The 25792-nt window shown below is 45.4% G+C and overlaps 1 long non-coding RNA gene across 2 annotated transcripts in view; it reads left to right on the forward strand.

Moving 5' to 3' along the window:
• Positions 1–2856: 2856 nt before the first annotated feature.
• Positions 2857–25792, forward strand: part of LOC141373474 (uncharacterized) — a 102487-nt gene continuing 79551 nt past the window's right edge. For both annotated transcript variants that reach the window (XR_012379531.1, XR_012379530.1), the window contains exons 1-2: positions 2857–2926; positions 3572–3708. This is a non-coding gene — a long non-coding RNA (uncharacterized lncRNA). The remainder of the gene's footprint in view (positions 2927–3571; positions 3709–25792) is intronic.

A 25792-nucleotide genomic window follows, 5' to 3' on the forward strand; every position in this document is an offset into this window, starting at 1 on the left:
TTTTTGACATGTAGGGATTTACAATTTTTCATTGTTCAATCTATTTTTCTTTCTTTTTTTACATCAGCCTTTGCTTTTATGTTTACAATGTCATTTCTGATCCATCTCGTATAAAATGTAAGATGGAGTGGCTTTGTCACTTAGCAGTACTGTGTTCAGAAAGGCTGTCTGTCTTTGGAACTGGACCTGACAGGTGGAGCTGATCTGTGTGCTGATTTTCCCTCCAGCTGAGCCCCTGTGAACTGCCCCCAGGGTCCCCATTTAACTGACACACGGATGATCAGCAAAAGCCCAGTAAGCCCATCAGGAAAACTGCACTGCACTTAAGCCCACTGCTTTGCTTCTTTCCCTTGGCTCCAACCCCCCGCCCCCCTGACCAGGAAGCAGGGTCTTTTATAAATAATCCTAGTGGGACTCATCACTGGGGACTCCAAGGGCTTGTGCTGCATAGGAGTTTGTCTTCCCCATGTGTGAATTGTCATCCCAGGGGCTGTGAGGCTGATGCGTGACATATGAGTTGTTTGGCGGGTTGATGAACGGGGCTATCCTGTTCAGCTCCTGTAATTTACTGGAGCTTCACGGTGCTACTTGTGAGGTAATGTAGTGTTTCTTGATGAACGACACTATATTCAGTTTGTCCCTGAAAGAGATCAAGCCAAGATCACACACTCAGGATGGAAGGAAATGCAGCTGGTGTTGTGGGTTCTCTTTTGTGTTGATGGAAACCTGAGGTGGATTTCTTAGTGAAGCTAAGTGGTCATAGTGGAAAAAGATGGGGGTATTCGGAGGCATTGGAACGGGGTTCACATTCCTTCTCTGCCACTTACTGTGTGGCTCTGACAAACCATTGACCTTCCCGAGCCTCCATGTCCCGTCATCAGTGGAAACCACAGTCATTCTGTGCCTTCCTCAGAAAACAGTTCTGACTTGGGAATGACGTAAAGTAGATAATGTATGGAATCGGATAATAAGAGAATGGCTGGCACATAATGGGTTCTCAGTAAATGGCAATATTTTTATTCAGGAAAAGAAAGATGATCTAAGTAAGAAAATGATGGTTTAGAGATTTGGGCAATTCGTGAAAATTCCAAGAGTAGTTGTGAGGAATCTCGTACTGAGCTTTTCCAGGAGCATGAGGTGATAGGTCAGTGGTAATGCAGAAACACGGGGTAAGCACCGTGCACTGTCACTAAGCATCAACTCTGCTGTTAAAACACACCGAGCTATGTGATGGAGCAGGATGCAAAACCCACTGAACTAATAAGATGAAACCACAGGCGTGAGAGAAACTGCACGTCAGTAGGAGGTGTCTGTGGTCTCAAATATGAAGAGGGGTGAGCTCCGTCTTCCCAGACAGTAGGGCTACTTGAGTGGAAGTGCTTGGAAAGCTCTGGGTAATGTTGAGAAGCTACCCAGAGGGGAGGGGAGCCTGCTGGGCTGCCATGCTGATGGTTCTCCTGGAAGACCCCCCACCCCCGCAGCCGCCCCCTGCCATCGCTTCTCACCTGGCATGCGCAGTGTCTTTACAGACTCTTTGTGGGGGTCACTGGAGCGGTCCATCGACTGTCTCTTGTTCTTCTGGGCACTCCATAGGATCACTCTTCCATGGACTCTGGAAATTAGGTGTGGCCATGTGACTTGTCGTGGATGATACAGTGTGGGCAGAGGTGATGTGTGTCGTGTCTGAGCAGAAGCCGCAAGGGCCAGCATTCACTTTGCCATTTTGCTTTGACCAGTCTCAGCCACCCTGGAAACAGGGATGGAGCTGCTGTCGGCCTGGGTCCCTGAATGAGGATGATGTCCAGTGGACTTTCTAGTCGGTTATGGTGACAAGTCGCATAAGCCTTTGTTGTTTGAAGTCTCTGGGCATTTGGGATTGTTTTTTCCTGTTATTGAAGCAGAACCGAGCTTACTCTGATGATCTACCACTTGAGGGCAGATACTGAAAAGTAGATGGCATCATTTTGCCCATGTATGCACAGCCGACACTCAGATTTGCTTCATTTCAGACACTTACTGAGAGCAGTTCACACGTCTGGCCACGAAGATTCAGGTGTGAGAGTGGCTGAGCTATAACATTCGTATGGACACCTGCCCCCATGGCACAATGGTCCCCAGCTCAGAGAGGGAAAGGCCAAGGACAAAGCTTTGTTCAGTATCTACAGAGGTGAGGACTCGACTAGGTGCTTTCTCTATATTCTTTCTAATGATCCTGGCAACCTATGAAGTGCTTATTATTCCCTTTTATAGATGAAAAAATGGTATCTCAAAGAAGTAACCTAGTCAAAGCACCAAGCTAGTAAGGGTCCAAATTGAGATGAAACTCAGACTGAGAAAGTGAACTGTAGAGACAGAGTGGGTCTCATTCCCATGCATCACTTACATTTCTCCAAAGTGCTGAATCTCCTCCCATTAGATTCAGGAAGCATTTTCTCACAACTCAGTCTAAAAAGGATCTTGTCTCCCACCTCTGCATTGCCAGTAGTAAGTGTTTTCCTTCATAGCTCTTGTTTAATATCTGTCTCTCCCATTATGCTAAAATTCTAGCGTGGAAAGGACCACACTGTCTCATTAGCTCTTGGGTGCCCAGGACCTGCTCACTGCTGGCATGCAGGAGGCATTTAGTAAATGGTTGCTTTGTCCATAAATAAACGCCTCTATGTTGTTGGAGGAAATCTCAAAGCAGGGTGGTGTAGAGACTAAAAAAGCACAGCCTCAAGCCACACACTCGGATTTGAATTTCAACTTTGCTACTTTGTAGCTGGGTGACCTTGGGAAAGTTACTGAACATCTTGGTGCCTCATTTGCTCATCTGTTGAATGAGGATAATATTAGTAACTTTCCTCATTATTGTCATGAAGACTGAACGATGTGTAAACAACCTGTAAAGCACTTAGAGCAGTGCCTGGCATGCCGTAAGTTCTTAGTAAGTACTAGCCATTTGAATGTGTGGGTGTGAGGGACAGTGCCCTGTAATGCTGTTGGAGCCCATGAGAAAAAGGACTATGGTACAGTCTAGGGGAGACGACAGTATCTGACATACTTTGATATAGTAGAAGAATCATGAAATTTGCATTATGATGGACCTGGAATCCTACCTCAGCTCTATGACTTCCTACCAGGGGTGATAGACTGAGTTTGTGTCCTCCCTCTCCACCTCTGAATTTATATGGTGAAATTTAATCCCCAGGGGGATGGTATTGGGAGGTGGGGGGTCTTAGGAGGTGATTAAGTTATGAGGGTGGAGTCCTCATGAATGGGATTAGTGCCCTACCTCCAGAAAACCCCCTCTTCCTTTCTATGTGAGGACACAGCAAAACAAACAAACAAACAAACAAACAAACAAAACTATTGTCTAAGCATCAAGAAGAGAATTCTTGTCAGACTTTGAATCTGCTGGCATCTTGATCTTGGATTTCCAGCCTCCAGGAATGTGAGAAATAAATTTTTGTGGATGATAAGGTATCCAGCCTCTGGTATTTTTGTTATAGCAGCCTGAACAGGCGAAGAGAGCAGGTGATTTGGGCAAGCACACTATCCACTCTAAGTTTGTTTTCCCCATCTGCATTAGCAAGCGTGTGGATCAACGTTGCTGGAAGAGAGTGAAGATATGATCAAACCAGGAATGACATAGTGGCATGCATCAGTATGCGGTTGAGATGAGATCTGGTCTGTGAAAGCCTCCTGCACAGTGCAGGCAGAGTGCCTGTGAGTATCTATAAATGATGTCTGAATAAATGTGTGAGTGAAGGCAGATTTTGCTGAAGAAATGTAGAGAAGAGGTAGACATTGCCCATTCAGTTTAGGACTTAACAAGCTCATACTGGAGTGAGGGTAGGAGAGATTATGCATGTGACAAGGATTTTTTGGTGATTGGGTGAAGTTCTGGCACCGAGAATCGCATTTTGATGATTTTGCCAGGAATGCGGGGTTCATTTTGCCTCCCTTATGGGGCATGCCTGTGCATGAACAGCTCCTCGCTAACATGCTATAACATGGACCAGTCACAAGATCAAGTCCTCCACTTGCTATTTCTATGTAGGAACAAAGAAATCAAAACCATTGCTCCTAAAAGATTCCCCTAATGGCTGCAGTATTTTGGCTTACTGAACATGACTGAATTAATTCATTATTCTTCTAGAATAGGAATTGAATCTATCGACCTATGGCTCTGTCATGCTTGCTTTGGAGTTGTGCCAATTGGTTACATTCATTCTGGGAGGAAATAGTTATGAGCCAGTCTTTTGTGCCTCACCTGCACAGTTAAACCTTGGGTGGTCTTTCTCTCCAGTTGAATAGATTAATCTGTTCTTTGCATACAAGGAGTCATGAGCTGAAACATTACATCAAACTGCTAGTCTGCACCCGACACCATGAAATATCAGCTTTATTAGTTCCATTCTTCAAGACATTGTGCAATAATGAAAAGCATATTGTGTAACCAAGATATGGCAGATTCCAGTGCATACATTTCCAAACGACCTTGGTTTTCTAAGTGTAAATTAGTAACAATGGAGTTAACGAAACTATTATTCACTCAAAACAACATTGCTATTATTCACTTAATACAAAGCCCACAAGATGCCTCTAGTATATAAAGTACATTATGGGTAATTATGCAATTGCTAAACTTCTCTGAAGCATTGGTTTGGAAATTCAGGAAATGGAAGCATCAGCAAATCTAGATTTTAACTAAGCTCGATAGTGATCACAGTGAAACTCCTTTGGTAATTAAGACGGGAAAAACTATTATTTGGAAAACAAGAGAGAAGAAACTTAAAACGTTAATAAAGTTGTCAAATTATCTGCCAGCTACTCTCTCATTATAATCTGCTCCCACTTTAGAGACACTGTGGGGAATTACGGAGCAGAATCTTGTGAGCAAATGTGGTACTCCTCAAGAAGATGAAGAAAGTGGTTTGAGGTGGTCTGGACTAGAGAGTACATTCCCTCTCCTGGTCAAGGTCATCCTAGGACCACAATAAACAAGGCAGAAGGTTGTTAAAAACAACTCAAGTGGGGCGCCTGGGTGGCTCAGTTGGTTAAGCGACTGCCTTCGGCTCAGGTCATGATCCTGGAGTCCCGGGATCGAGTCTCACATCGGGCTCCCTGCTCGGCAGGGAGTCGGCTTCTCCCTCTGACCCTCTTCCCTCTCGTGCTCTCTATCTCCCATTCTCTCTCTCTCAGATAAATAAATAAATAAATAAAAATCTTAAAAAAAAAACCAACAACTTCATTTAAAAAAAACAAAAAAAACAAAACAACTCAAGTGTCTCCAGAATTTTGCCTAATCAGAACTTTATCTCTGGTGCCATCCTTAATCAGGAGGCATCTTCCATTAGCTGCCAGGTTAAGATGAACGCAAATACTTAATTTGGGAGGAGGTTGAGGAGGAAAAGGGGGAGAATATTACTAGATTAATTAAAAAATCCCTTCTACTATTTTGCTTTTTATTTCCTTTTTTCATAAAATGTTGGAATATCACAGTTAGAAGAAATTTTATAAGTCATTGAATCCAGCCTAACATTGGATTTCCTCTAGAGCGTTCCTGACTCACTGGTCTTCTAACCTTGACTTGAAGTTCAAGGCTGGGGAGCTCAGTAGTCTTTATGGAAGTATTCCTTCCTAGTTCACCTCTCTTTGGCTGTCAATTTGTTCCTTTCTTATGTTAAAATTTAGCTAAAATTCATTTCCTTGTAACATCCCTTTGTTCCTAATTCTTTTTGCCGGTCCCCCACTTATTCTCTAGTGGTCTCACACCATGTCTAATTCTTCTATGGGATAGCTGTGTCTGTCTGATGTCTTCCATTTGTCCGTCCAGACATTGCCTTCACCTTCTCCACTCTGCTGTCTGTCCTGGGGGGCTAACTTGGAACTTCATCCATGGGGTCCTGTATGCTCTGACTTCTGGTTGGATTTGGCCACAACGGTATCTTCGCAGGAAATTGACAGGAGAGAGAATAAGTTTCATTGTCTGTATTCCCTAGGCTCCTACTTGTGAGGTCACCTTTGACTGGCTTTGTCCTTCCTGTCCGACTGATGGTCACCATTTCTTTCAGGGACATCTTCTCTCTACGTGACTTTCTTCATGTTTCAATGATGACTTCCTCTCAACATCCTCTGTGTCTAGGCAAGCTAGCTCTTCTGATACCAACCTTATCCTTTCGGTTCCTCTACATTTGTACCGTTGCAAATAGTTCCCCTGTAAACAAATCTTCCTCTGATTAACGTAATTTGATACAGCCATCTGTTCCCAGTTGGGATTCTGGCTGATACAATAGACCTTAAGATAACTCTGAAACAATGCTAGGTACAGGCTATATCCTCCCTTTTCCAGGAGAGCCACCCAACATGCCTCAGTTGTCCCTAATATTACTTGGATATAAAGATTCTCACCATCCTCTGAAATGTTCCAGTTGGGCAATTTTCCTTATGAAGTGTGGGACCCAGAACTGCAAGCTGTGGTCCTGAGGTGATCAAGACAGAACACAGCGGGGCTCTCTTTCATTGCCTCTGGAGACCGTGTTTGTCATGAACACTGCTGAATACATGCGTGTCGAGCTCCTTTGGACACTACGTCATGTGGTGGCAGCATCCTGAGCTTGTGGTCACGGTTGTATGATGTGAGGCTGGCTGTCAGCCAGACCTCGGTTTGAATCCTGGCTCCATCACTTACTAGATGTAGGGTCAACCCTGAGTCCATAAAGATGGACTAAAATGCCGATCCCTGCCTCCCAGCTTAGTTCTGAGAGCTAAGGGAGCCAGTGTGTATGGAACTGGTCTATAAACCACCGAGGGCTATGCAGATATTATTGTCATTATTATTATTATTATTTTCCTGCCCCTCTTTTTCCTTCTGTTCTTCCCCCTTCCTTACTTCCCCCTCCATTCATCTTCAGCAGCAGTAGGGGTATCATCTGTTTCCTTTGACAAGAATGTCTCTCAGACATTCTTCACCTCCAGATCCACCCACATCCTGGGCATTCCACACAGACCAGCACATGACTGCAGCCTTTCCAGCACTTTCTCAGATCGAGCCAGGGAGAACCACTCTCCTCATTTCTGCTAGAACATTTGTTTTTCTCCTGGAACATTTTGCTATTCTTAACTCTTAGAAAGCTAGAGGTAGAAGGAATCTTAGCATGATCTGGTTCCACTTTTTTATTTTGTTGTAATAGATGAGCAAGTTTAGAGGGGAAATAACTTGTGCAAATGTATGGGGTAAATTAGGGATGCTGAAGAACCAAAACCCAGAGCTCAGGCCTCCCAGCCCAGAGCTGCCCCAGGACACCCCTGCTCCTCTGAGGGCTGCCTGCTCTGCCCTATGGCGGATTGTATGTCCCTTCCTTATTCACCTGTGAATTCTTCTGAGTTCTCACCTCTAGTGCACTTTTCTAGAACTTGGCACAGGCTATTTATGGTGCAGATGATAGCTGAGGAGAAGAGAATAAAACTGAAAGATTGGGGTTGTTTTGAGTTGAATGATCACTGAAGACTTATTCGTCTTCTGTCTCCTTTCTCCTCTTGATGATATACTGAGACAGTTTTTAAAAATATCTAAGGCCACGATGAGATGATAACTTTCTCCATTAATTTTAAGTGAGCATTTTAGAGATTCCTGTGTATAACTGGTGAGTTTTGCTGAATAGGGGTTTTGGAACACTGTCTTAAATTAAAAGGACTTGGGAGTACATGAAAGTGGAAAATTCAGTTGCTAGTAAGCGACTTCCTTGGCTTATTGCAGTGAGGAGAGTTAGCTGACAAGAGTGAATCTTCAAAGAATTAATTTACAAAACTACATGTTTAACATTGCAGCCTCAGCTGAAAGAGCCAGAAAGTCAGAAAAATTGCTGAGTGTGGGGAAAGTTATGGATGGCCTTCGCACCTTGCAAGGAAGGCAAGCCAAGTCAGCATCCCCAGAGAGGGGAATGTGGCATTGCAGGGATGAATCTTTCAAATGAGCTACACTCTGCAAGGTAGCATCTTGCCTCCTGAGGTTCTGTGGGTAGGGCTTTCAGATGGCATGCCACTGTGTCCTGGAGCCACCTTTTGGAGCCACAGTGAGCTTAGAAGCCTGTCAGCTTCTTATCATGCCATCAAGTTCTTTATGTTCTCGAGGAGTACAGTAGCGTGGAAGTAATGCTTGTTGTGGTAGCTCTGCGCAGGAGAACACATTTTTTTTAAAACTCCACGAGAGCAGGGACTGCTCCAACCACTGCTCCTCTCCTTCCTAATGCAGTATGTTCTGCGCTCAGGTGCAGGATTGGCATGGCGGCATGCAGGAGGATTTAGGGAGAGAATGGGGCATTCTGAAGATGGTATCAGGCTTGGAATCAGACAACAATGGGCTTGAGTCTGAGTTCTGCCATTTACTTGCTTGATGACCTTTTGTAAATAATTTGGCTCAGTTTTATCATCCATGAAATAATGACAACAATCCTTACCTCGGCAGCCGTTGTGTTTAATGGCAATCGGTATCTGTAATTATAGTTTATACTAGTCCCCCGCATACAACAGATGCTGCTACTGATAATGATGATCATGGTGGTGGTGATCATGGTGGTATGGTGGAGGTAATCACGGTGGTGGTGATCATGGTGGTGGTCATGACAGTGGTGGTGATCATGGTGGTGGTCATGACAGTGGTGGTGATCATGGTGGTGGTGATCATGGTGGTATGGTGGAGGTAATCACGGTGGTGGTGATCATGGTGGTGGTCATGACAGTGGTGGTGATCATGGTGGTGGTGATCATGGTGGTGGTCATGACAGTGGTGGTGATCACGGTGGTGGTGATCATGGTGGTGGTCACGGTAGTGGTGGTCATCATGGTGGTGATTATGGTGGTGGTGGCAGCAGTTGAGTATCAGTGGGGCTTTATCTTTCCATTCAGTATTTTGAAGGACACGGTACTTCATTGTGATTAGGAAGTAACACCCAAACACAACAGAATCATGGGATTCCCTGGCTGGAAGGGATCATAAAGATTTTTTTCCACAACCTGTCACATGTGATGCCTAAATCTATTTAAATTGGTGTTCCATCCTCTGTTTTAACATCCTCCTGATGGGGCATTCAGTAACTCAGTGCCCCTGATGTTGATCAGATGGCTTCTTTCTGAGTAACAATTTTCCAGCCTGGAAGAGGGGGTTGATAATGCCCAGGTATGAAAATTGTTGTAGGGGTTAGAAGTCATGCATGTCAAAGATCAAGACAGGAGCTCAACAGCTGTTTTCCTCCTCTCCTTCTCTTTCCCTTTCCTGGAAGCTGCTTATTTCATCTTTGGATGGCTCTACCCTTTAGCAAACCCTGACTCCCAGGCCTTTTAACTTCAGTCTCAATTTCCCTCTTTGTGGCCACGCAATTTGAACTGAGTTAGTCTTTCCTAAGACAGCACCACACACATCACTCTTGTCTACCAGTATCTTCTTATTTCTAGTCCCTTGTTTCCTTGGGCACCCCTTATCATCAAGTGGTTTCCAGTCCTCTTGCCTTGTTTGTTCTTTTCTGAGTGTGTGTTTACCTCCTACTCAATCCGTGGTTCCTATAAGGGTCAGAGGTGAAAGAGAATTTAGAGCATATCTGACATTTAGTTTGTATTCTAATTTATGTGTTTATAGCTATGATGCCCTTGGGCAAGCAACTTTTATACTTCCATTATCATGTTTCCCTACTCTTTCTAGAAGGAGATTCAGTTATATAGCAACAAGGGTTTCTTGGTGGTAAGAGCATCTGGATTCTTTAAGAACACTCTTGTCTACTAACGTTTTATATCCAACACCAGTTGGTGTTCCTTAGTACAAGAACTTGAGCTTTGGATGAGAATCCACTCTTTGAACTCCATGCAGCTTTGACGTAGAAGTACGGAGCTGGTTACTGTTATTCTACGTGGCAACAGAGGTGGTGAAGAAGAAGGCAGCATTGCCCTCTGTGCTGGGGCTAAAGTACCTCCTCTGGTAACATCTAGTGGTACAGCTGCACATACATGAGCACATCTCCCTAAGCCTTGGTTTCCTCTTCTTAAAATGAGGGCATGGTCTCTGCATTGCCTAATACCAAGACTGGTGAGCAGATTATGTGAAAATAATGCATCAAAGGACTTTTTTGAACTATAAAGCATGACTCACAAGCACAGCTTCTTGCCATCTAGACTGAATTAATTTCCTACTGTCTGGTTATCGTCTGTGAATTCATAGCCATTTTGATCACCTGAGGCAGGCTGCCAAGTTTGGAGTATACCCGAGTCCACTGTACTGGTTGTCTTTTCTCAAGTTCAAGGGCCCAATTTTCCTAAAATGTCTTCTTTGACTGCCCCTGTCCATGGTGAATTTTCTGTGATGTGAGCCTAGTCCTACCCGTTGTCTTTTTTATTACAGGGCACAGTTGTTATTCCAGCTCATGTTTGTCTTCTCTCTGACCAATTTCCATCAAGTTCTGCCACCTTGAGTTCTCATCAGGTTCTCTGAATCAAATCTTCCCTTTATGTTTCACAAATGCATAAAAATGGAGACTCTGAAGCAAGAGATGGAAGCTGAGAACATGTGAAGAGTTTCCTTCAATTTGTAATGCTTTGATTATAGTGAGGTTAAATGTTTTTCTTGTTTTTGGCCATATGTATTTCTTTCTCTCTCTTTTTTGGTGAATTTCCCATTGGTATCTTTCTCTACTGCTTTCCATGTTTATTTTTCTAATTGATTTTCATAGACTTAAATTTGTCTGATTTTTACCTTATGGTCTTGAATGCATTTGGGGAAATACTTCAAAAAGCCTTCTTATAGATGAAGATTGTATAAATATTTATTAATTTTGTCAAATATTTTTATTTTTTTTTAAATTGACATTTTAAATTCATTCAGAACTGAAGTTATAAAATGTATGTCCAGGTTCTAGCATGGTATTTTTTTCCCTCAGTGCTTAGCTAGGAGCTTCACTGCCATTGCCAGTTAGAGTCCTTTCCCTTCCTAGTTGAAATACCTTCTGAAGAATAAACAAAATTATACCGTTCCCTTGATTTGCCTGCTTAGACTGGCAATGGGCTACCACTGTTCTTATTATTTGAGCTTTAAAATTCATTTTGATATCTTTTATTGGCTGGCTCTCTCTCCTCTTTTAATTTCTTTTGTTTCCCACTTCCTCCCCCGTAGTGTCCCATTTCATTTTATGGATTTGTTCTTATAAACTTTAGGACATTAAATCTCCTAAGATATTTCATTGCATTTTGACTGACATTCCATTGCCATTATTGGGATAAAGCAGATGCCAGAAAATAATGTAAGGACACACATAATAGCAGAGTAGAAATTCCAAGTCATGAAGAAATAATGGTAGAGCACCAAATCATGAGTGAAGCATTGGATGGAGGAAAAAAAATGACATAGATACAAGATGATGAAAGCAACCTTCAGAATCGTATGGAATGAAATGTTTCCACAAGTCGTTTGTGAACCTGTCATGAGAATCTTATCAAGAAGAGTTAAGTAAGTCTGACAAACATATTGACTTGGCCTGTGAATATATTGAATTCCATAGATAACAAAAGAATCCTAAAAAATCTTCAGACAGGAAAGGAAAAAACAAAAAGCAAAAAACAAAAACCACCACCAAACAAGTACAGTGGAAAACAAAATTAAGGATCCCTCAGACTTCTTTCTACAATGCTGGGTAAAGGCAGTCAATGGAACCACATTTATGAAGTCTGTGATTCAAAAATTCTATACCCAGCCAAACTGTCATTGGTAATTTTAATAATTATCCTGTGTTTTTCTATTAACCAAGAAAAATGGTTTCTTGTAGAAAGTAAAAAAAAAATACTATTAAAATGTAAAACATCTTAAAAACTTAAAACCACATGGAATCCATTTTTTAAATTCTAATTTCTCTACTGCTTCCTTTTTCCTGCAGCCGCACACAGTGCGGTTTTGGGATTTTGTGGCTGTGGCTTATTTGTGCTCATTCTGCTTCTCAGCCCTTGCAGTGTTGACTGGAATTTGGCTCTGTATGTGTGCAACCCACCAGGCAGAAAACATTTGATTTTGGTTTTGGTTCGAGTGGAACTGAGAAACAAGTTAAGAAATGAACACATAGCATGAAATGAATGGACTCATGTGCCTGCAGATTTAAGATTCAAGAGTCTCTCCAAGCTTCGGGTGAAAAACAGGCAAAACCAAATGGTTTACAAATGGGATAAATTTTCAGTCATTTGGAGTTAAGGAAACCAGAATTGTCAGGGGTTCATTTGAACCAAATGCCATTGCCTGGGAGGAATTTGGCAGACATGAGTTCATATGTGCGGTTCTTTATGTAATTTGTGTGACCTTGGCTTCTTAGGTCACAGAGCCTTTTTTTTTATTTTTTATTTTTTTAGCACATATAAAATGATGATAATTATGTCCATTTTACATAGTTGTTGTGAGGGTTCAGTGAAACGATGAGTATAAGATCCCTAGCACAGCAAGGCACTGATTATTAAGTCATTAGTAAGTGGTGGCTGTTTGTTAAAATAATGATTTAGTAAACACAATAATGTTAGCTTCATTTCAAAGCTGTATAGAATCAGTGGATGCTTGCAACCAACAGCTCAAGAAATTAAGCATTCCTTCAACATCTGGTGCAGGTAATTAATTCTCATATTCATAAGCTTTGGTGATCCATTATTGAGTAACATAGGCCTCTTGTGAATTACAACTTTTTAATTAATTCACCTCACGGGTACTGATTAGTACTAATTTATAGCTTACTTTGCATATATTTGGAAGAGGTAAAACAGTACATCTGCTGCATACGTATACATATGTACTCTCAACCAGTTTTGCTCTCAACCAGTCTGTGTTCTTCTCAGTCTGTCTTGTTCCTCATGCATACAATTTTCCCATAGTTTTTAATGATCCTGGCCAAACAGGCAGGTTGTATAGTAATCTGTCCCATTTGCAGGCCCTTGGAGAGAACTTTCGTCCCTCCCTTTTCCTTCCATCAGCTCCATCTTCTGCCACTGGTTGTCCTCGTGGGATTGCAGCCAAATGCCATCAGTGCGGCTTAGTGGAAAGATCTTTCGGTTGGTGCCAGAAAACTTGGGCTTAAGTCCTGGCACTGTTAGCTCTTTACCATTTAGGTCATAGGGGCCTATTATTTATTCTCGCTGACTCTCAGTTTCCTCTTGGGGGAAGATGGGTTACAGAATATCTACTTTACCAGGTTGTTACAAGAATGGGAAAGAGAACATATGTTCAAGCGAATCACTCTGTTTGTGACTATTTCAAAGGGGTGGGTGTTGCAATGTCAGAAACAATGAAGCCATTTCTTTGAACCTCATGAGAAGAGATAAGCTCCTTTCCTTCCTGACTTCTTCCAAACAAGGGAGAAGAGCATCACTTGGAGAAGCAGAAAGGACGCCAGGCAGGAGGTGGGTGTTCTTGTTCTGTCACCCCTCCCTGTGCGTGATGGGCGCTGGCCAGCCTGGCCAGGGTGTGGACAATCCTGACCTTATTTCACCCTGAGAAGTGGTGAGTAGGGCTGGAGACAAGCCCTGGGGGAGTGTCCAGGGCATGAGTCTGTGTCCCACCATTGTATTTGTTGTGTGAGCTTAGGAAATCCACACCTTTCTGAGCCTCATTTTCCTAGTGTTAGAATTGAGGGTGATGATAATAGTACCTCTCTTATAAAATAGCTGCAGAGATTAGATAAGAAAGTGATTTATCAAGTGTAAAGTGCTGCGCAGATGGTCGTCATTATCGTGGATGATCTCAGTTACCCCTTTCAGTCCTAAAGATTTGTGATTCTAAATGCAGCAGTGTGAGCAGGAGGCTTCTTTTCCCCTCAAGCAGCTATTGATATGATTTCCTCCAAGTTTCTAGTTCTTAATGCACAATCAAGGCACTGCCTCCTTGGAAGGAAGTGTCCCTCCTTGGGGTTTGTGCTTGCCACAGGGATATTGAGGTGACCTGGGGGACTGAGTTAAGCCAAGTCCGCTCCCCCCACCTTGATCTGGGAGAGGTAGAGTTGCAAAATGTAATCAGACCTTTTGAGGGTTAAATCCAGTTTTCTTTAGTCAGATTCAGATTTTTTCAACCCCCCCTTTTTAAACCCAGAAACTCCACAGGAGTGAAGATGGCTTCGTGGACATGAGATAGCCCTCATGGGGTGGGGCAGGAGGCCATTTTGATGAGCAAAGTGTAAGTGAACTCTAATCGTATGCGTTTGATTTTCCCCATGATATGCGTATTTAAGTGTTGAGCAGAAAAACCCTTGGAAATGGGGATTTGGTGTTTCCCGCCTAAACTCTAAACATTTATAAATAGATCAAGATGCACTCTTTTTTTTTTTAATTTTTAATTGTTATGTTAATCACCATACATTACATCATTAGTTTTTGATGAAGATGTACTCTTACTGTGGTTAAGTGTCTGGCTGGGAGGGGCAGACACTGAAACTACAGTCAGGTTCAAACTCTCATGTTCCTATGCCTTTGGACAAGCATGTCTTACCTGCACGATTGGGTACCAAAGTTGTGGGCCCAGTGTGAGCGGAAAGACACAGGTGCCTGTGTTCAAAAGTGAAGAACTTCAGGGTGGTGGTGGTAGAGAGCCTTAAAGCAAGCAGGGTCCCTGTGTGACCTGCAGAGGTGATGTGCCCAGGGAGCTGACTTTGCTCATCTGCCTAGCACAGAATTCCTCTCCTTTCTCTATGTCACTCCCAAGCTCAGATCTGTTGCTTCCTTCTCACAGAGCCTTCCCTGACTCTCCAGGAGGGGGAGGCACCTCCACCGGGCTCCTAAAGCATCTCTCTCACCTCTGTTAGCCACACCTATTAACTACAGTGGACTGTTTATGTATTTATTTAGTCACTCAGCAAACACCGATGCATTAGGCACTGTGTCCAGTGCTGGCAGGCACATTCTGGGAGCCGGGAGGAGGGGAACCTAGCTCAGCCTGGGAGAGTCTAGAAAACTTTTCTTTAGGAGATGGTGCTTGAATGGAGTCTTGAAGGACAAGTAACTGAGAGACGAGGATTGGAAGGATCTGAATCACCAGAAGCAAGAGCCACAGGAGCAAGGAAGAGCCAGGTACACACAGTGTAGACGGGGCATAAAGCTGGAGGCAAGGTCTGAAGTTAAATGGGGCAGGAGAAACTGGGTAGGCATTAGATTATTGAAAGCCTCATAAGCCACGCAGCGCACTCTGTCTCATCTAGGAAGCCACGAGAGGTTGTAAGCAGGGAATAAACAGTCTATTTTCTACTGCTGATTGATTACTCTGGTTGCAGTGGGAAAAACAGATCCGTCCTCGTGGAAGCAGGTGGATAGATGAAGAGGTGATTTCAGGCGAGAAGTAATGGTGACCTCAAATAAAATAGCAACCATGGGGAATGAAGAAAAATGTATGGATTCAAGAGATAGTTAGGGTGCAAGACTGGCAAGATTGGTGGGGTACGGGTGACCGAAGGAGAGGTAAGTAATCGAGACGAACTGTGGGTCTGTAACCTTGGTGATGTGTTCTATATTTCAGTGCAACCTGAAATAGAGTAGTGCAAGGCTTTTGTGTGTGTGTTGGGGGGGGGAGTGGGCAGGCAGTGGCAATGAATTTTGTTTCAAACAACTTGGGTTTGAGGCTCCTATCGGGTGCCTATGTGGAAACGTGCTGCCGGCTGTGGGCACGTGGTTTGAAGCTACGGGGAGAGGTCTGGCATGGAGCTGTCAGTTTCAAGATGTGAGTATGGGGGTGGCAGTCAACCCCGCCCTTCCAGTAAACTCATCGAACATTCTCAGGCTGGATGGTTCCCATGGCATTGGCAATAGGTTATTCTAACCAATAGGTTATAAAATCCATGTCAGTAGGGAGGGGATGGGAAGCAGTAGGTTGAATGGGGGTTGAAGAAGTGTAAGTAAGGAGATCAGACAACTAATTTTAAAAGTTTGGAGAAGAAGGAAAGGAAAGTTTTGGCTGGTGGCCTAAGGAGGGATTTAGATTGGGGGAGATTATTTTTAAGATGTATGTTCGTTTCCTATGGCTGCTGTATCAAATTACTACAACTTTTGGGGCTTAAAACAGCGTAGATATATTCTCTTCAAGTTATGGAGATGAGAAGTCCTAAAGGGCTGTGTTCCTTCTGGAAGCTCTCTGGGGAGGGATCTGTTTCCGTGCCCTTCTGGCTTCTAGAGGTCATCTGCACTTCCTAGCTCATGGTTCCCTCTTTGCCACACTCTGACCTCCCTGCTTCTGCCGTTATACCCCTGACTCCGGCCCCCCTGCCTTCCTCTTGTTAGGACCCCTGTGAATACATTGGCTCCACCGGGAATCCAGGCAGAGCTTCCTAACTCAAGGTCCTTGATTAAATCAATGCAAAGTCCCTTTCGCTGTATAAGGTAACATATTCACAGGCTCTGGGAATTAGGACACAGACGTCTTTGGGTGGAAGCATTATTCTGTCAATCACAGCATGGGAGGGAGTTGAGCATGTTTGAAGTTTGAGGGAGAGGAAGCAAGACCGGTGGGGGAGAAAGAGAGGGAGGGGGAGGGAGAGAGGGAGAGAGTGAGCAGGGAGAGAAGACACCGGAAGGGGGCAAAGAGAGAGGAAGGGAGGGAGAGGAAGATGGCGGGCATCCTGTCCCTGCACGCACTGCTCCCATGTTCCTTCAGTGCAGCCGTTCCCACTGTGTCTCGGAGCGGGGCAGCTTCCTTCCTTGCTCTGCAAAAATGCTGGCTGCCTGCTCTCCTTGTGAATGTAGGCATGGTTCCCTTTCTGTTCTTAGCTTCCCACCCTTCCCTTTCAGTGTTGAATTCCACTGCTCTGTGGAGAAAGTAGGGGTGTTGTGAATGCCTTTTGGGAGCAAGACTCACTTCCTTGTTGGTGCGTGAGCTGAAAACAGATTCTGCTGTCAGGTAGAAACATAGACACCATGACGTTTTCTAGATCACACCATTAAAAAGAAGTCCTGGCAGCAAGAGTCGGAGGTTAGGAGGCATGTTGCTCTTGAACCGTTTCATGCCAAACATCGTGTGGGCTGCACCCCACACCCCACTGCATGCGTATCTTGTAGAGCAATGAATGTACGGTGGGCCCTCAATAAAGAGCTCTCTGCTCCCTCAATCACGTGGACAGTAAGAACAAAAGTCCCGAAGGACCTATTGAACTCCCCTGAGAAAAGCATGAAGAAATGATGAACTGCTTCTTTCAACCACCCTGTGATGTCATTATTACCCACTTCTCAGAGATCGCAAAACAGAAACCAAAGAGATGATTTGGACTCTTCAGAATTGAGACAACACTCTCATACCTCTGCTTGTGTAAGAACTCTATTATTCGAGGCAATAGTCACAGCCGTGGGTTTTCATGAGAACCTATTGCTCCCTCTACTAATGTAGACTTGGTTTTTCTGTAAATGGTGCTTTGGGTTGTCCTTTGATTGGCAAGATAAGATTAGCACCCTCCTGCTGCATCTCTCTCTCTTCTTCGTTAGCTGTTTGTACTCTAGCTAGGACAAATTCTACCTTTAAATAATATTCCTGGCTAAGGTTTTGTTGTTGTTGTTGTTGTTTGCTTGTTTGTTTTTAATCTTACTTCGTTTAGGAAAACTTGAGAAGAAAGAGAGTGTATTTTTATAGTCTGGAGCAGTCAGAACCAGAACCTGAAGCTCATTCTTAACACTTTGGAATAGAGCATGTTCTCTACTCCAGATATGACACTGTTGTGTGATACCACATTCAAAATTTAGAGCTCAGTTTTCTCCCATCCCCCCCATGCTTCTCTTACTCAAAGATGTTAGTCTCTTCTCTATAAAACATTGTAAATATTCCTGACCATTGAGGAGAGGCCACTTTTCTAACCAGGGGAACGCATCCTGAATTGGGAAGGGCTAAGTTTTTTTTTTTCCCCCCTGGCATCTATCTGAATAAACAGTGTGATTCTGTGGCATTGGAATTTTGCATTCAGATCAGCCTTCTTAAGAAAGCAAGATGATCTGATTTTTATTTTCCCTTGTAAGCACGTTGTGATGAATCCACAAAATGATTACGCCTTTCCCCCATGTCTGGTGGATAGCTTGTGCGGTGGTGTTTCCAACAAGGCAGTCGTTTATGAGGAAATATGGAAGGTTCAGGAAGGGAAGAGACAGGAATCAGAGAAAGCTTTAGGAGAAAAAAAAAATCAGTGAGACTTGGAAGTAGCTGATCGGGGATGAGCCCAGAACCTCTAAGTCCATACCCCTGCCCCCAACCCCTTATCCTACAGAATAAAAGAAGCACAGGAGGGGTGCTCTGGACAGGGAAAAATCTCCAGGAAAGAAAGGTCTCTGGTGTCGCGAGAAAGGGGGCACTCGTTGATGGTGCGAATGCATTGGCTGGAAGAAAGTCCATTGAACTGGGTCTCTGGGAGGACATGGGGCATTACAGAAGTGGGGGAGGCTGGCTGGCCAGAGTTGGGGAGATGGTTAAGACTGACACAGTGCAAGAGAGGGGGGATGGGGCTGGAGCCTGGTCCTTGGGAGGCCGAAGGGGATAGATTTGAGAATCCGAGGTACAACTTGCTACTATGATGCAGTGTCACATTAGGGCAAGAGGGTGGGTGTATTGGGAGATCAGGACCTTGGCCTCAAGTGGTTTCACCTCTATGAGCCTCAGTTTTCAAATATGTGGAATGGGCTCAACCATAGTCCTTCCCAGGGTTCTGAGAATTAAATGAGGTGATGTACAGGGCATAAAGGGTTAATCCAGAGCCGGGGACTGGGACAGACAGGAGGGACATGCACACTGGTGCTGTCCTCCCCCTTCCATGGAGGAGGGGTTAATTTTGGAGCAAAGGAAGGGAGGAAGGGGAGCTCACAGGGGAGAGGAGAGAAATCAGAGGAGCTCCTCTCAGTGGTTCCCAAACTCAAGCCCATTTTAATCTTTAATGTTAATGTTTGCATTTATGAATTAGCTCAGCATTTTAGAGTGGGGAGAAATGCCAGGTTCATCTGACCAGCCCTCTGCCTCCCTCCAGGTGAGAGAGCTAAGCTGCCTTCCACAGTAGAGCAGAGGCCCAGACAGGTTGGGGCTTGTCCGATGTCACACAGCCCGTGAGAGGAGACAGTGGGGTGAGAATAGCATGGGTGGACTTGGAATTCTTCCAGCCAGCTCCTCTAGTTTGGACGAGGTGCCCCGGCTAGCCGGACACCACCCCACCTGGCCCAGGACATTGCCTCCAGATGAGGGAGGCTGGTGAACTCACGGAAGTTTCAGAGCCTCCCTGTCGAACCTCCCCAAAGATTTCTAGAGTGAAATTTCTCCTTAAATCCAGTGAAGAGTCCAAACCATCTCAGGGAAGAGTGGGTCACTGAGCCTGAATTTGAGCGGAAGAAGGAGTGCCTTCTAGGTCATCAGGTGAGCGGTTGGAAGTTCTGGGTGCTGTCTCCTCCTCAGTGATCCTCAGGAAGGTGAGAACACCCACAGATGAAGCTCCTTTTCCTCAGGTGACAGCACTCCCCAGCCATGAGGGGCGACAGCTTCTCCTATTCCCATCTCATAGGGGCCGTCTTTACCCTGGAACACAAAATACTTTGTATTGTACCAACAAAAGCCATGGCTAAGGGAGATTGATTGATTTGTTTGTTTGTTTGTTTATTTATTTATTTATTTAAAAAGCCTTGTTCTAAAGAGAAACCTGCTCTTACACAGAGCCTATGTCCCATCAGTTGTGTTGCAAGCAGAAATCAGGGCACCAAGCAGGTTTCTGGAGGCCTGGCTTCCAGTTCTGGCTGGGCTCTGATTCTTGGGTGACCCCAGAAGCTTCTGTTCCCCTTGCCCTGGGTTTTCCTAGTTGTAAGACCAGAGATGTGTCTATATCTCTGAGGCCCTTTCCAGCTCTAAGTCTCGCTGTGGTCCGTGGGAGACCACCAGCTCTCACTTCCTGCCGAGAAGCCCGGTACTTAGGGAAGCAAGCGGTAGTTAATTGGGAAAAACCTCCATCCTGCTGCTCACCTTCTTTCCTCTGCCCAGAACAACGTTCATGCCCCGCCTTCTCGATCTGGAACCCTCTGTTTCCTTAAGCCCTGGCTCACACACAGCTTCCACAAGCCCTCTGTAGTCCTGGGTGAGAGGCTGGGCCCTGACAAAGGCCACACACTGGGGGGTTTCAACGACAGAAACTTGTCACCTCCCCCTTCTGCAGGCTGGAAGTCCAAGATCAGGGTGTCGACAGTGGCGTTCCTTCTGTTCCATGCTGGTACTTCTACCGATTCTCTGGCATTCTCTGCAATCCGTGGCTTGTGAAAGCAGCACCCTGCTCGGCCTTCATATTCACACGATGTCCGCCCGCGTGGTGTGTCTCCACACTTCCCCTTTCTATGAGGACGCCAGTCATGCTGCATGAGAGGCCACCCTACTCCAGGGTGACCTCATCTTAACTAATTATGACTCTCTTTCAAATAAGGTCACATTTGGAAAATATGGGGATTAGGACTTCAACATATGAATTTTTTCTTTTTTTTTGAGGGGGAGGACACAGTTCAACCCCTAATGGGTACCCCTGTGTGTGTTGCTGGGCTCCCTTCCCTGCTGATCCTCTTATGCTGTGGACCTATCTTCCCCAAGGGTGGCCTAGCAGCAGAGATGTTTCAGCCAGAACCCCGTGTGTGGACGGTGGGTCCAAGCAACAGTGGCCAAAGAGAACCAATATTGGCGAAGCTCACACCTGCAACTTGTGGATAAGGGGATGAGGGAGAGAGCGCCCGGGGCAGTGTTTGGGGGCGGGCCTCTCCTGGGAAGCTGGGTGGAGCTACAGAGGAGGGAGGTGTGGCCAGGGAGGCGAGGACCAATCAGGAGAGGCAGGGCTGCCCGGGGTAGTGCTCCGTAATAAAGATGATAATTCCTTCTGTCCTGGAGTCCTTTGCAGTTTACACACACACTCGATTTGCCGATTTCTTTTGGCATTAGAACCCAGGATGGGCAGGAGATGACTTTCATCTTGGCTGGCACCTTTCCATATGCGTGTAAGTGGACCCTCAGAGGCCAGTCCAGGGCTCCCCTGTTGAGCCTCCTGTGTCCCCCGTCCTGAGCTTTAGATATCTAATTTCAGCCCTCCCCTGAGCATGGGCCTTCCTCTTCTCCCTCTGCATTGTTACCTCTTTGCCTCCTTAGATTTCCTTTCAGAAACTTCCCATTGCAAAGCCTAATGGCTGGGAGGTTTTGGGGGGCAGCTCCAGTGGTTGCCTCAAGTGAAACATTTCTTTGAAGTCTCATGTTTCATTCTAAAAATTCATGCGATTTTGAGTTCTATTCCATTTGCTAATGTAAAAATATCGTTGGGAACTACTTAGCTTTGATCTTGCAGGGAGATGGGGCATGTTTATCCTGCGGTTGGCCGCACCCATATATACCTATGATGTGCCAAGGTTGAGAAGCAGAGTCTGTGTGTGCTGTTCCCGCATTCTTCAGCTCCTGACTTCAATGCCTTCCCTAACTTTTGGACCCAGGCTCCTGGCTTTCTTCACCTTGGTGGCCCCTGAGACCAGCCCCTTGCCTTACCTGTTCTGTCTGCCCAGGCACGCCCTCCAGGGAGCACCCTGTCAGATGCCCCATCTTTGGTCCTGGACAGAGTATATCTTTGGTCCTCGACAGAGTATGTAGTTCCAGTCCTTCCCCACTGAGGCCCCTGAGCTGGGTCCCCTGGGATGCTCCCCTTTCTGTCTTGTGGGGGAGCCGTGAGTCACCCTTAAAGTGCTACCCTCTGGCTCTACCTTTCCTAGCCCCCAAGACCTTTCCAAGGGCCCCAGCAAATGTCTCCAACTCAAACCTCTCCCCCTTCCATCCAAGGGGAGAAGAGAATAGAGGAAGCCGCTTATGGCCCTCCCTGCCGTGTCTGCCCCAGTCAGGGTCTGGTTCCAGCTCTGTAATGTGGAGTGTGGGCTTTGGTGCCTCAAGGACTCAGGTTCAAATCTTTCCTCCACTTATTAGGTACAGGATCTTGGGCAATACTCTCAACTGCTATAAGGGTCAGTTTTCTTATTGGTAAAATGGGAATACTAATTTCAGCTCCAGGTGAGAGAATTCATGAGATAGTGTGGCAGGTGCATGACACCGTGCCTGGCACATGGCGGGCTCTCAGTGCATGTCTTCCTCGTCTCCCTTCTACCCCATTTTGTCTGTGTCTCCACCGTCAGCCAGCTGGCCTCCCTGGAGGTGGTCCTTAGTCCCTATAAGGTTTGCGTGACCTCTCTCAAAGCTCCTCCCAGTAGAGGTGGGGATGGGCAAGGGCCGTTGGTGGCCTCTTGCAGATGAGGCATCTGGGTCCAGAGAAGTACTCTTGCATGGCCAGCCTGGAGACCAGGCTTTCCCCAGGTCTTCCTTCTGATTTCTTGGCCTGGCTGGGCCATGGCCACATTTGGGAAGCGTGCGGCTAAGGGGGAATGACCAGATCTTAAATGAGATCCCAGTGTTTGCCAAGCTGACATCTGAGCTGTGAGTCTTCCCAGCCTTGCTCCTATCCCGTGGGGTACCTGCCTTCCTCCCCACTGTGTTTTCCTCTAGCTGCCCGCACACGCCTGACTCTCAGAATCTTCTAGCCATTTGTAACTTGTTCTGTAAAATACTAGTTTGCTTATTTGGATCTTACAGTAGTCCCTCTTTGCTTCCTCTTTGTGCCTGAAAACTTACTTACAAGCTCCTTGGAAGCAGAGACCACATCTTCTGCTTTCTCTTGCATTTCTTTTCTTAGCGTCTAGCACATTGCTGAGCTCATGATAGGTCCTGGAAATATTTTGTGTCTGCTTTTCAGTCTATAAAAGCAATAGTAGCTAACATCTGTAAATAAGTTAGGTGGTTTACCTAACTAGCTCTATTGTTTCCTTTGCTTTTCTCACCTGCCATGGGAAGTAGTTAGTATGGTAATAGGAAAACTGAAGTTCAGAGACACTCAGTGACTTGCCCATGGTTGCACGGCTAGTCATTTTGAAGCAGGGTACTTGGGACTGCAGGACTTGGTTTGCGCAAGGTTTAAGTTGCACAGCATAGTCAAGCATGTGCTTGGGTTCTGCAGAATTTAACCTTGCTGCTTGGAAAACTCATTGCTTACCCCTGTCCTAGTCAGGGCACATACCCAGAGTGATGAATCTGATCTGTAACCTTAAGATGGCTGGGTCCGTCTTTCGTCTCAGACTGAAAGGCTCTTTAGGAAATCATTTCCTTATGTTAACTTTTTTTTAAATGAAGTTTTTGGACTAAATACATATTTTCCATTTTTTTTTATTGCATGAGCACAGTATTTATCTCATCAAGAATTACGATAAACCCCCTGCATGTTTCATGTTTTTCATGATTCATATGGAATAAATTAAAACTAACTTTCCGTAGTACAAATTGTACCAGAAAATGGCTCAAAGACCCTTCCATCCCCCTGTTCCCCCTGACTTCACGTCTGCCTTGAATTTCACCACCCAAGAGAGCGACCTGGGCGAAGAGGACCCCCATGAGACACCTGCCCCTCCTGCCACGCAGAGCGCACATCGGGAGCCTGCGTTTGTTAAGCCACCATGTCTTAGTCAGGGAGAAAGTATCATTTAAAATAATTTTTTATTTGTAGTCAGACACGATTGGGTAATTTTTATTACTTTGTTCAGTTTTCAATGGACTTTGTCAGTCAATTCTGTAAGTATTTTAAAAAAGAAAAGTATAAGCCACTGACATCTGAACTTTCAATAGATGCACTCTTCTGGAACATGTTTGCGAATGATTTAGACGCCACTGAGTCTGCTGGTTTCTAGGATTTGAATTGTCACTGTCACACTCAACTCTGCGTCAGCATGCCTTGTTAAGGGGCTAAGATGTGGTTGGGATATGGATTTAAATCCACGTCGGCTGGACTCAGAACTGTCCTCTTTCCATTCTACCATCACTTCTCAGTGAAGTTAGTAGTAAAACCAACATCTGTGAGTTATTGTGAAGAATATATATGTGTATATATATATATATATATATATATATATATATATATATATATATACACAAGGCACCCAGTCATTCAGTAAATTTGGGTGAGAAGCCATGATATGGGGGCAGGTGAACCTGCTGCTGGGGCCTGGGGCAATCTGGTGGGGGTGGGAGCAGGGTTGGCTGGCAACGTGCATGCTTCTCTGTGTCCCTTATGTCACCCAACACCAGAGCAGACACAGAAGGGTGAGGAGTGGCTCTGGACTTCTCCAAAGGGTCAGTGGGCAGCATTAGCTCTGTGGACTCTTTTCCAACATTGAGCAGGGAGTTCAAAAGGCAGTCCCTCTGCTAACCGTGGAGAGCTGAGATGCCCCGAGCCTCTGGGTCTGCGGAGAAGACACTTAATGGAAGTCTCAGGGCTGGCTCTCCAGATGTGGAGGGTGCATGGGATCTCCTCTCTGGGATCTTTCCTGGCCCTAGCAGGCTACAGATAGTAAAGGTGGTGAAGAGGCAATGGCAATTAGTGCCAGGCAGGTCTCAGTGTCTGTCTGTCCATCTGTCCATCATCCATCCATCCATCCATCCATCCTCCTTTTAACCTTTGTTGAAGCCTATTCTGTATTCGGCTTTGGGCTTAGGGCTGAGGATATAAACATGAATCTCAAAGGTCACTGTCCTCTGAGACCACTCTCAGGCTCTCTCCGTCAAGTAATTCTGGTTCCTGTTTTTCATAGAATTTTTCATTATCTGAAATTACATGATTTTTTTTTTTTTGCATGTCTCTTCCCCTGGGACATTAATTCCATTAGAGCAGAGACCTTGTTTGTCTTGTTCACAGGTGTGCTCTCATGCCTACCAGTGTGTTTGGCATCTGGAGATAAAACAGGCTGGCTTCAGGGAGCATAATGGTGCTGACCACGTACCAGGAGTTCAGGAACCGCAACATAAAAAGGACCGGGGGAGTTTTACCAGGGAAGGAGGGTGGAGTGTTCTGGCAATGACACTGGTGGCAGGCAGCTACTGGGGTTAGAATTGTGAGAGATGGTTTTACCCTTTCTTACCCACATCTTTTTCCTGCAACTGGAGAGAACCCTCCCACCTGGATTTGGCTCAGCCATGTGACTTGCTTTGGCCCACGGGAAGTTAGCAAACGGGACGCAAACAGAGGCTTCAAAAGCCCCTGCTCAGTTGGGTCTGCTGCCCTTGCGCTCCGTCATCACTGTGAGAACAGGCCAGGGCGAGTCAGCTCAGGGATGAAAGACAAGCAGAGCAGAGTGGAGTTGCCATGGAGGCCATCCTGGATCAGCTGCGAGCTGGCTAACCCTGGACGTGTGAGCTCAGCCCAAAACCCGCATCTCACAGATGACACACTGAACATTCGTTGCTGTGTGCTGCTGGAGTTTCCTGGGTATTGCTTACACAGCATTATTGTGGCAAGAGCTCACTGACACAGGAACTTGGTAAGAGAGTATATATACACACTTTGCCTTGGCAATAATAATGACAGTAATGCTAATCATTAATTCCTGTTTATTGAATACCGACAAAGTGGGCCCGGCCCTCTCCTAGGAACGTCCCCTGTTTCATTTCTGATTCTCATAATAAGCATGCAAGTTCGGCCAGACGGCGAGGCCACCCCCACTTCTGCTGCTCAGTGAGCCGTGGGCACCAGTGGCTGTGGCCTCAGGGACCAGACTCGGTGGCCTGGGAGCAGCTTCCAGCCTGACTTGCCTTTTAGTCTGGTGACCTTGGGCATCCAAGAGGTTGTACTTAACCTCTCTGTGCTTTAGTTTCTATGCATACAACGCGAGGATAACGGTTGCATCTATCTCCTGGGGTTGCTGCCAGGATTGAATGACAGGACGCACCCAGGCTTAGAGCCCGCCCCGTGCACACTGC

The sequence above is a fragment of the Callorhinus ursinus genome, unplaced genomic scaffold (assembly GCF_003265705.2).
Source record: "Callorhinus ursinus isolate GAN/ISIS: 27379988/994484 unplaced genomic scaffold, GSC_fseal_2.0 scaffold10, whole genome shotgun sequence".
NCBI lineage: Eukaryota > Metazoa > Chordata > Mammalia > Carnivora > Otariidae > Callorhinus > Callorhinus ursinus.